Genomic DNA, 12,324 nt, shown 5'->3' with positions numbered 1-12,324 from the left:
TGCGATCTATGAAGAGTTTTACGAACATCCAAGGCAAGCTCTTCCTCATCGAGTTGGGGGTTATCATTCCTACCACGACGACCTCGATCCATGATCCTATCAATAGGAAAATTTTTGTTAAGTCCCTTTATTTACAATTCAAATCCGACTTTAGATCCAACTGATTCTGGGGTTCTTTAGATTGGTCAACTCTCCATAGAATCATGGGATAAAGATCTCATTATCGGATAACAATTCATTCAGAACATATCATTCATATTCTTAATACAATAATGGTCCATTAGATCAAAAATTCCATGTGAACATTCCTCCATGGAAGTTTCAGTTATGCAGGTTATTAATTTGTCATCCCTTAACTGGATCCACTAGGTCCAATGTTAACAGTAGCAATCTGTCAGTACAATCTACTAATCTCGTAGTGATTTGCTGAAGTCCTTAATGTCATTCTAATTACGAACATCATCAGTTCATCCTCATTGTGGCTTTGCTCAACTTATTGCTTTTCAACCAAAATTCAGGAATAATCATTTTTCAATCAGAATCCAAATCAACTCATCAGTTCTCAACCAGAGTTTTAAAATCATATCAACCACATTCGAATTCATCATCTAAATAGCATTTTTTCTTATAATTTCAAGGTTCTATATTTACTCATAAATACTGCTAGTAAAGAGCTGCAGTTATACCCTCAGTATATACGGGTAGTCACGGTCCTTTTGGAATTATAAGGTAAATTAGGATGCTTTGCAAGTGACCTAGCGCTTCACTCATAGGCCGATTCCTTGGTACCTCATCCATCGTACCGGAAGCTCACCATTTAAATCAAACCGAGGCTGGTCAAGACCTCGATCGACCTTGCTACGCAAGACGTCCTCCGTTGACTCTCCATTAGCTATTGTAACTTTATCAGTTAGGTCACCACCCACGACCTCATTCACAAGATGGTCAAAATACTTCCCCAACATTTTTGACATAAAACAGTCATTTAAAAATAGTTCATAAATACAGTTCCTATAATGAACTCTCGTCTTTCACATTGTTCCACATCCGTCCACATTACTTAATATATATCCAATTCATATGTATACCCATTCTCATCCAATCACATCATTTCCCATTCTCATCACATCTCATCCACTCGCATCAACCCATATTCACATCCCATCACACCTCATTCATTTCACATCTATCTGAATTTACATCACATTCATTCCATATCTCATCTCATTCATTCTTATCCCGATTCACATCACAACACATCTCATCCCCATTCACATCCCATATCATTCATTTACATCCGATTCATATGAACATCACATCTCATTCACTCACATCCGGATTCACATCACATTACATCTCATCCACTCAGTCACATTGACATCACATCCTTTCATATACACATCCACATCCATTCTTTCACATACACATCCATATCCATTCTTCCACATACACATCCACACCCATTCTTCCTTATCCATACATACACATCTACATCCATTCTTCCACATACACATCCACATTCATACTTCCACATACACATACACATCCACATCCATTCTTCCACATACACATCCACATCCGTTCTTCCACATACACATCCACATCCGTTCTTCCACATACACATCCACATACACATCCACATTCATTCTTCCACATACACATCCACATTCATTCTCATTACATCACATCTTATCACATCCTATTTTCATCTTATCAAATCCCATACACATCTTATCACATCCATTCACATTATATCAAATCCCATTCACATCTTATCACATTATATCACATCCCATACACATCTTATCACATCCATTATCTTCCTATCGCATCCCGTTTACATCTTATCACATCCTATCACATCCCATACACATCTTATCGCATCCTAATCTCACCTTATCTCATCCATTCACATGATATTCCCATTTAATGGCTTTTTCTAGGTTGATACCGATAATGGGACTTTTTCTAAATTTCTACCAATTGTTTGGCCTAATCAAAGGTTCTTTTTCTCGATGACTATTTTCGTATTCCTTCTCAATTCCTCATTTGAATTATATTCAATATTCTCTTTTGAATAAAAGAATTCATGGGATTTGTAGAAATCAATTCTACCCATATTTCCACTTTTAGTAAATAATCATAAATTGAATTATACTAAAATTTCCTCTTCTACCCATTTAATTTCTTGGATTTCAATTACCATGGGAATTCCTCTTTTTACATTTAATTAAGCATTCCAATTTCATAGGTATTCCTCTTTTATCATCAAATATTTCTCATAAAGTAATATCATCTAAAAATAAAACCCATTAATTCAATATGTTAGGAATTTCTCTTTTCCCATCTAAATGATGGAATTCCAAATGTCATAGAAATTCCTCTTTTGACATTTGAATATTTCTCATAGATAAAATAAATTTATCTAAAATTCATCTTTGAATTTAAATACAATACTCATTAATTCCAATATGCTAGGAATTTCTCTTTTCCCATCTAAATGATGGAATTCCAAATGTCATAGGAATTTCTCTTTTAATATTTAAATATTTCTCATAGATAAAATAAATTTATCTAAAATTTATCTTTGAATTTAAATACAATACTCATTAATTCCAATATGCTAGAAATTTCTCTTTTTCCATCTAAATGATGGAATTCCAAATGTCATAGGAATTTCTCTTTTAACATTTAAATATTTCTCATAGATAAAATAAATTTATCTAAAATTCATCTTTTAATTTAAATACAATACTCATTAATTCCAATATGCTAGGAATTTCTCTTTTTCCATCTAAATGATGGAATTCCAAATGTCATAGGAATTCCTCTTTTAACATTTAAATGTTTCTCATAGATAAAATAAATTTATGATCTAAAATTCATCTTTTAATTTAAAGACAATACTCATTAATTCCAATATGCTAGGAATTTCTCTTTTTCCATCTAAATGATGAAATATCAAATGTCATAGGAATTCCTCTTTTAACATTTAAAATGAATTACTAGAAATTCCTTTTTTGCTAATTACTATTTATGCATAAACATAAAAATCAAATTTTCCATGATTATAATGAGAATCATTCAATTTATCTAGGATGATTAGTCCTAGAATATGGTAGGAAGTCCTCTTTTCATATTATGAATGAAAATGATTTATGTGTTAATTTTTTCAGAAATTTTACCATAGCTGTGCTACTATTACTGATAACTCTCAAATAATTTGAAAGAATAAAGCTTAGTAATATCCCTATAACTAGAATAACCACCAATTGGATCATTATCCAATTATGGATTGATTCTTAATTTTACCATAAATTTAATAGCATAAAAGTATTAAAAAGCCATTATTTTGGCCTCCAATTAGACAAGCATAGAAATTACTTTTAGATTAGAGAAATGCTTCATGAGAAGCTTCATTCAAATTGAGAATAGGTCATAGGAATGACCATTCTTTGGGGGAGAGAGAGAAATGCTTAAAAACCATTATAAATCAAGCATAAATGGAAATTTATGTATTTACTCATTACAATACATTAAAGAACTTCAATAGTATTCAAAAGCCATTCAATTTAATGCTTCTCAAGCTTGAGAGGGGTTGAGAAGAGAAACATTTGGAGATTTAAGAAAAAGAAGACAATAATCCACACTTTACCTTCTAAATTACTTGATTCTTTGATCATAGTAGAGGCCCCCAACCAATCAATTGGTTTAGTATGTTGATGAAGTCTCCAAGAAAGATTAAAGAGAGAGAGAAGCTCCAATCTCTTCAATTTGTAAAGGATTTTTAGAGGATAATAGAAAATATCATTATTTCAGTATAATACTGGCATGGTATAGTTCTCATATTTTTTTAAAAAGGGCTAAGGATCTATTTATAGGTGAGGGAGGCCTCTAACCAAGTCCAACTAGTTTCTAGAATTTTCGAGGTTCAGTTTGGTTGAATTTGGATAAGATTTGTTGCTCCCTTTTGATTTGGTTTGATCTAAGAGAGAGGAGAGAAAAAAATATCACAATATTTTTGAGTTTAGAACTCCACCACACATTTGAAATAGGCGCCTCCTAGAAGAGCTCCCTTCTCCTTACCAAGGTGTCAAAATTGAATCATTATGCCAAAAATATCTCATTTTTTTAGTAATACTCATAGTTTTTTACTAATAAACCTTATCCTTAGTCAACTCTTCATCTTATGTGAGCATTTACTCATTTTTGGGGCTTTTTCTTTTATAAATTAGATTTATCACCTCCTCACACTTGGATTGATCCTATTGGTCCCATAGGAACCTTAACACCATTACAGGGACTCCCCCAATTCATCCTCATTGTGGCTTTGCTCAACTTATTGTTTTTCAACCAAAATTCAGGAATAATCATTTTTCAATCAGAATCCAAATCAACTCATCAGTTCTCAACTAGAGTTTTAAAATCATATCAAACACATTCGAATTCATCATCTGGATAGCATTTTTGCTTATAATTTCAAGGTCTTAGATTTACTCGTATAATTTCAAGGTCTTAGATTTACTCGTATATACTACCAGTAAAGAGCTACAGTTATACCCTCGGTATATACGGGCAGTCACGGTCCTTGGAACTATAAGGTAAATACCATCATGACTAGGCCTCAAGCAAGTCAGGGATTCTATACAATTGCGGAATTTCCATTTGAAGACCCAATTACCAAATTACGAATTTGAGTTTTAATATTTATTTGTATGAATTTCATCACACAATTCCAACCTTTTACTGATACTTCATAAATTTTTGACATTTTTGGCTTTTCAGTTGATCCACTTTAGCCAAATTGCTCTGATACCAGCTGAAAGATCCCTGCCCCCTTCGCGCAATGGATTCGGGAGTGCTAGCAACGAAAGTAGCACTTCTTGCACGGGGCAGGATCCTTCACTCGGGGCCATGCCCACGGATATCCACACAAGAGACTAATCCCTTGGTTCTTCAAAAACCAAACCCGGAAAAACTTTCCTTGCCTAGAAAGCACGGGCGATTCCTCCAGGATATTTGTACTCTAACCTAGTCAGGGTCATTTACTGACCAAACTGATCTGACCAAACCTGTGAGGCACTTGGTCAGATCAAGGAAGAAACTTGCACTTGGATCATAGAAACCAACGCTTTTTTTCCCATCAAGAGGCATAGCCGTTGATTCTTTCTCCATAGAACAATTACTATCTGGGATTTACTTCATCTATCGTACTATAACAGAATTGAATCTTATTTTACGGATCCATCAGTCCAGCCTAACCCCATCCAGTCCCATGGGTTAGCCAACCGCCCAACCACTGTATAGTGATGGGATCCAATTAAGATTTTGGTTAGGTTTTGTCCAGGGTACTAGGGAAAAGAGTTCCCAGGCCCCCTAGCTGGATATTCATGCAAATTTAACGCCAATCACACCACTTACACACCCAATATGAAATTGCCTTTTTCATAGATTCAATTATCTCTAAAACAATCATTTAATAAAACCATAGTGTCACTGATCATAATCCTCCAAAATATCCGATTGAATCTTAATTTCCAATCATTCCTTCATCGGTGTACCTATGGCATCATTGGCAACTAGAACGCTCACCACCTGTCCCTCAGGGGCCTTTTCGATAGTTCCTAGCTCATAGTACCCGCCGCTGCCGACAATATAATCACTTATAAAAATCAAGATGGAATCTTCGTTGAAGATTAGCAAGATCAACCAACAGATCCATATAAAAGAGCCATGGACTCATCCGTTGTTTGAGGACCAGCAAGGTCAATCAACCAGATCCATGCCCGGTTTCAAAAAACAACTCTTACTTCTTGTTCCAATATCTTCCACGATGCACGTGTAAGTATCTTCAATGACCCAGAGCTCGAGCACTGTATGGTCAGCACCCTCTAGGATCCTTTTCAGGTGACCTAGCGCTTCACTTATAGGCCGCTTCCTTGGTCCCTCATCCACCGTACCAGAAGCTCACCATTTAAATCGTACCGAGGCTTGTCAAGACCTCCGCTAAGGACCTTGCTACGCGAGACGTCCTCCATTGACTCTCCGTTACAGCTATTGTATAACTTTATCAGTTAGGTCACCACCACGACGTCATTCACAAGACAGAATTGCTTCCCCAGCATTTTTGACATAAAACAATCATTTAAAAACAGGTCATAATACACTTTCTATAATGAACTCTCATCTTTCACATTGTTCCACATCCGTCCACATTACTTAATCTATATCCAATTCATATGTATACCCATTCTCATCCAATCACATCATTTTTCATCTCATCACAATGTCATCTTTCCTCATTTATTCTCATCCACTCGCATCAACCCATACTCACATCCCATCACACCTCAGTCTTTTCACATCTATATCAATTTACATCACACCTCATCACATTCATTCCACATCTCATCTCATTCATTCTTATCCCCATTCACATTCACATCACATCTCATCCCCATTCACATCCCATATCATTCATTTACATCCGAATCATATGAACATCACATCTCATTCACTCACATTCGGATTCACATCACATTACATCTCATCCACTCACTCACATCGACATCACATCCTTTCATATACACATCCACATCCATTCCTTCACATACACATCCATATCCATTCTTCCACATACACATCCACACCCATTCTTCCACATACACATCCACACCCATTCTTTCACATCCTATTTTCATCTTATCACATCCTATCACATCCCATACACATCATATCACATTCATTCAGATTCTATCACATCCCATACACATCTTATCACATCCATTCTCATCCTATTGCATCCCGTTTACATCTTATCACATCCTATCACATCCCATACATATCTTATCGCATCCTATTTTCACCTTATCTCATCCATTCACATGCTATTCCTATTTAATAGCTTTTTCTAGGTTGATACCGATAATGGGACTTTTTCTAAATTTCTACCAATTGTTTGGCCTAATCAAAGGTTCTTTTTCTCAAGGACAACTATTTCCATATTCCTTCTCAATTCCTCAATTGAATTATATTCAATATTCCTCTTTTAAATAAAATAATTCATGGGATTTGTAGAAATCAATTATACCCATATTTCCACTTTTAGTAAATAATCATAAATTGAATTATACTAAATTTTTCTCTTCTTCCCATTTAATTTCTTGGATCTCAATTAACATGGAAATTCCTCTTTTTGCATTTAATTAATTGCATTCCAATGTCATGGGTATTCTTTTTTTATCATCAAATATTTCTCATAAAGTAATTTCATCTAAAAATAAATACCCATTAATTCAATATGCTAGGAATTTCTCTTTTTCCATCTAAATGATGGAATTCCAAATGTCATAGAAATTACTCTTTTATAATTTAAATATTTCTCATAGATAAAATAAATTTATCTAAAATTCAACTTTGAATTTAAATACAATACTCATTAATTCCAATATGCTAGGAATTTCTCTTTTTCCATCTGAATGATGGAATTCCAAATGTCATAGGAATCCCTCTTTTAACATTTAAATATTTCTCATAGATAAAATAATTTTTTTGAAAATTCATCTTTGAATTCAAATACAATACTCATTGATTCCAATATGCTAGTAATTTCTCTTTTTCCATCTAAATGATGGAATTCCAAATGTCATAGGAATTCCTCTTTTAACATTTAAAATAATTACTATAAATTTTTCTTTTGCTAATTACTATTTATGCATAAACATAAAAATCAAATTTTCCATGATTATAATGAGAATCATTCAATTAATCCTAGGATGATTAATCCTAGAATATGGTAGGAAGTCCTCTTTTCATATTATGAATGAAAATGATTTATGTGTTAATTTTTTCAGAAATTTTACCATAGCTTCGCTATTATTACTGATAATTCTCAAATAATTTGAAAGCATAAAGTTTAGTAATATCCCTATGATTAGAATAACCACTAATGGGATCATTATCCAATTATTATGGATTGATTCTTAATTTTATTATAAATTTAATAGCATAAAAGTATTAAAAAGCCATTATTTTGGCCTCCAATTAGACAAGCATAGAAATTACTTTTAGATAGAGAAATGCTTCATGAGAAGCTTCATTCAAATTGAGAATAGGTCATAGGAATGACCATTCTTTGGGGGAGAGAGAGAAATGCTTAAAAACCATTATAAATTAAGCATAAATGGAAATTTATGTATTTATTCATTACAATACATTAAAGAACTTCAATAGTATTCAAAAGCCATTCAATTTAATGCTTCTCAAGCTTGAGAGGGGTTGAGAAGAGAAACATTTGGAGATTTAAGAAAACAAAGACAATAATCCACACTTTACCTCCTAAGCTACTTGATTCTTTCATCCCAATAGAGGCCCCCAACCAATCAATTGGTTTGGTATGTTGATGAAGTCTCCAAGAAAGATTGAAGAGAGAGAGAAGCTCCAATCTCTTCAATTTGTAGAGGATTTTTAGAGGATAATAGAAAATATCATTATTTCAGTATAATACTGGCATGGTATAGTTCTCATATATTTTTTAAAAGGGCTAAGGATCTATTTATAGGTGAGGGAGGCCTCTAACCAAGTCCAACTAGTTTCTAGAATTTTCCAGGTTTAGTTTGGTTGAATTTGGATAAGATTAGGACCTAGTTTGGCTCCCTTTTGATTTGGTTTGATCTAGGAGAGAGGAGAGATAAAAATATCACAATATTTTTGAGTTTAAAACTCCACCACACATGTGAAATAGGCGCCTCCTTGAAGAGCTCCCTTCTCCTTACCAAGGTGTCAAAATTGAATCATTATAGCGAAAATATCTCATTTTTTTAGTAATACTCATAGTTTCCTACTAATAAACCCTATCCTTAGTCAACTCTTCATCTTATGTGAGCATTTACTCATTTTGGGGGTTTTTCTTTTATAAATTGGATTTATCTCCTCCCCACACTTGGATTGATCCTATTGGCCCATAGGAACCTTAATTGGACCATAATCCAAAAATTTCTGAAAATCTAGACCCTTAGGCTAAGGTCCTTTATACTTCTTTTCAATTAATTCCAAATGCACATTGGAAAGTTTTTTTTGAATTTCTATTTCAAGGGAAACCATTTTAGACACTAGGAGGATTTTTATATCCAAAAATATCTCAATTTTGGATTATCTCTCTCTAGATATTTTCTCTCTCTAGACTAAAACAGGGTAAAACAAAATCTTTTTTTTAAGAGGGAAATAATTACAAGATTAGAAGGGGAGGTTCTTACACCTGTACACCTTAAAAGCTGGAGGGAGGAATCTTACACAAGAGGCTATAGCCAAAAATCAAACATATAGTCCGTATACATCTAAGTGTGGTAATGAAGGTCGTGGTGGTGACAAAGATGGTGTAGAGGCCCCTGGATCGAATGGAAGTTGAAGAGTCGCACGGTCAATGACATAGATCTCGTGCAATCGGGTCAAAAGGGTAGGTTGTATTTTCCCTTGCCCCCCATGAATTTGCAACCACTTGGATCAAACGTGAAATAATGTTGCCCCACCGTCAAAAGGTGATCTCTGACAATGCCTGGATCAAATGGAAAGGTCAATGAAGTCCTGCCATTTTTGGTATCTGTTCTCACTCTCTTTAATCTTGATGATGAGGCTAGACAAGCTCCCACTAGATCGAAGAAAAATCCACGGCACTCTAAATCCAAGACAGTGGTCCTACGACGATCTAGTGTGAATGGAGAGGCTAAGGAACCACTGTCGATGGTGGCAAAGCTATTCGTGTACCCTCTAAGATCAAACGGATAGGTAAGGTATACATCAAGGATCCTTGATATGTTGTTGTGAGACCCCTCTGTCCCCTCCGTGCACCAGATTCCCGATTACTAGCAGCAGAAGTAGCTTCCTGTTGCGTGGGGCAGGGTTTCCCACTCGGGGCCTCGCCCATGAATGTCCGGACATGAGACTAATCTAGTGGTCATTCCGAAACCAAAATTGAGAAAATTTTCCTTGCCTGGAAAACAGGGACGATTCCACCTTTTTTATTTTCTTAACGAATTTTCAAGGTCAAGAGACTAAAATATCCTTCACCTGATTAAACCAGATAGAAGGAAAACTATTACAGACTTAACTTGAAGATATCAACGCTTTTTTCCTAACTGAAATCAGGCACATGCGTATTCCTATTATTTAATTTCATTATTAAAACTCCACTTATTCCAGCCTACCCATCCGGCCCATGGGTTAGCCACTACCCATCCACTGGAATCGGTAGAACTAGACAATTACTCACCCACCCATAATTGAATGCCTTTATTAACTTTTGCTTTCGAATACAAATACACACACACTCCTCTTTAAAACTTTAACCTATAAAATAATCCATTGACAAATAGTTATTGGTTATAGATTTCATAACTCAAAATTTCCATCCAGTCCCTTGTTTCTAAAAAAAAAGTAGTATCAATCTGGACTCTCCGTTCAGACCAACTGGCCAGCAACAAGATCTAGTAACAGATTCCATCATCCATATCTTCCACGACATACGTATGGGTGTCCTAGGAAGCACCGCCAGCCCGTGCATTGCCTGGTCAAAATCTTCCAGGATCCTCCTTAGGTGTCTTGGCACTTGATTCTCAGGGACCATTTCGTTGGCTCTCGTCCATCGTACCGGAAGCGCACCATTTTAACCGTACTGAGGCTGGTCAAGACCTGGGAAAGCTTTGCCGCATGAGCTGTCCTTTGAACACTCCCCGCCAGCTGTTGCAACTGAACTTCCCTTAGAAAAACACATACCAAATACTCCCTCCAGCATTCTGGTGTAAGATAGTCCTTTAAAAAAACAGGGTTTCTATGCAAGTTTTCAATTTGATTTTCTTTTGAATACAGTGAGTATATCTTAAATCAGTATCCCCAAAACTTCATGATCGTAATTTTGAATTCCATAATAGAATTTTTTGAATTCTATAACCTTGATCCACAGATCAATTTGATTGGTCTCAAACTTAGTTTTAGGTTTGGCGAGAGTTTTGAGTGTATTTTCCTGAACTGGTCACATCTTCTTTCCTCGCAATACTGACGACGAAGAGCTTGGTCTTGGTCATAGTCTGATTCAAGGTTCAAGTCTCTGATAAGATTTTTCCTAAACTATCTTTCTCAAAAAAGGGTGATATTTCAGTTACTATTTTACTAAATTTCATTCATTGAATATTCACTTAACTGATTTATAAATTAATCATAAATTTTGATGAGGAATAAATTAATCATTTATCTGAATTTTTTCTTTACAATCCGAGTGAATATAAAACGATAGAAATTTCTCTCTTAGAGTATTTACTTATTCATTTATCAAAAACTCATAGAAATTAAACATAGAATTAAAGAGAATTCTAATTTTGATATAAAAATTCTTTATGCATCTACTTATGCATTAAAATCAAGTTTAATAGGAATAACACTTTTAAAATAAAAAGAATTTCTATATGCATCTATTTATGCATAAAACGTAATTTTTACAAGAATAATGCTTTTATAATAAAATTTCCATTATGCGTCTTTCTATGCATAGAATTTAAATTCAATGAAAACAACACTTTTATAATAAAATTTTCCGTTATGCATCTTTCTATGCATAATGGAAAATTTTCCATTATGCATCTTTCTATGCATAAAATTTATATTCAATGAAAATAACACTTTTATAATTAAAAAAAATCCATTATGCATCTTTCTATGCATAGAAATTAAATTCAATGAAAAAAACACTTTTATAATTTAAAAAAATCCATTATGCATCTTTCTATGCATAGAAATTAATTTCAATGAAAATTTTGCCATAACCTCCTTTGTATGGCTTACCATTTCTCAATTTTTAACGTTCTATTTTACAATTAAATTAACCCCAATTAGATATAAAGGACTCTAATCTACACAATTTTCACTTTCCAAGAGAGTAAACAATAAGAAAAGTTTAATAACTCTATTATCATTCTAGGATAAAGAAAGGTTGAATTTTAAAGAAGAGAAGGGTATGGCCTTTTCATCAAGGCATAGCATCATCAGAATTTACTTTAATCAACTATAAAAAACAAGAAAATCAAAAAACCATAGATTTGAAATTAAAAAGTAGAAATTTTAGCTTACATGGAGTTTGTAAGCTTTCCTTTGCCTTGAGGGATTGAGGGTTCTACTCTTGTTTGGATCAAGAGTGGCCACCAAATTCTTTGGAGAGGATTAAGTCAAAAACAATTGAATTATCAAGAACATTCAATGTAATTGGCTCTGGGTAGGAGTAGAGTAACAGTGCATAAACACCATTAAGCTTTTACAAAGGAGGAGGCTTCTATTTAT

Source organism: Cibotium barometz, chromosome 65 (genome assembly GCF_041138505.1).
Source record: "Cibotium barometz isolate CiBa-2024 chromosome 65, ASM4113850v1, whole genome shotgun sequence".
Classification (NCBI taxonomy): Eukaryota; Viridiplantae; Streptophyta; class Polypodiopsida; order Cyatheales; family Cibotiaceae; genus Cibotium; species Cibotium barometz.
Note: the sequence above shows the minus strand (reverse complement) of the source record.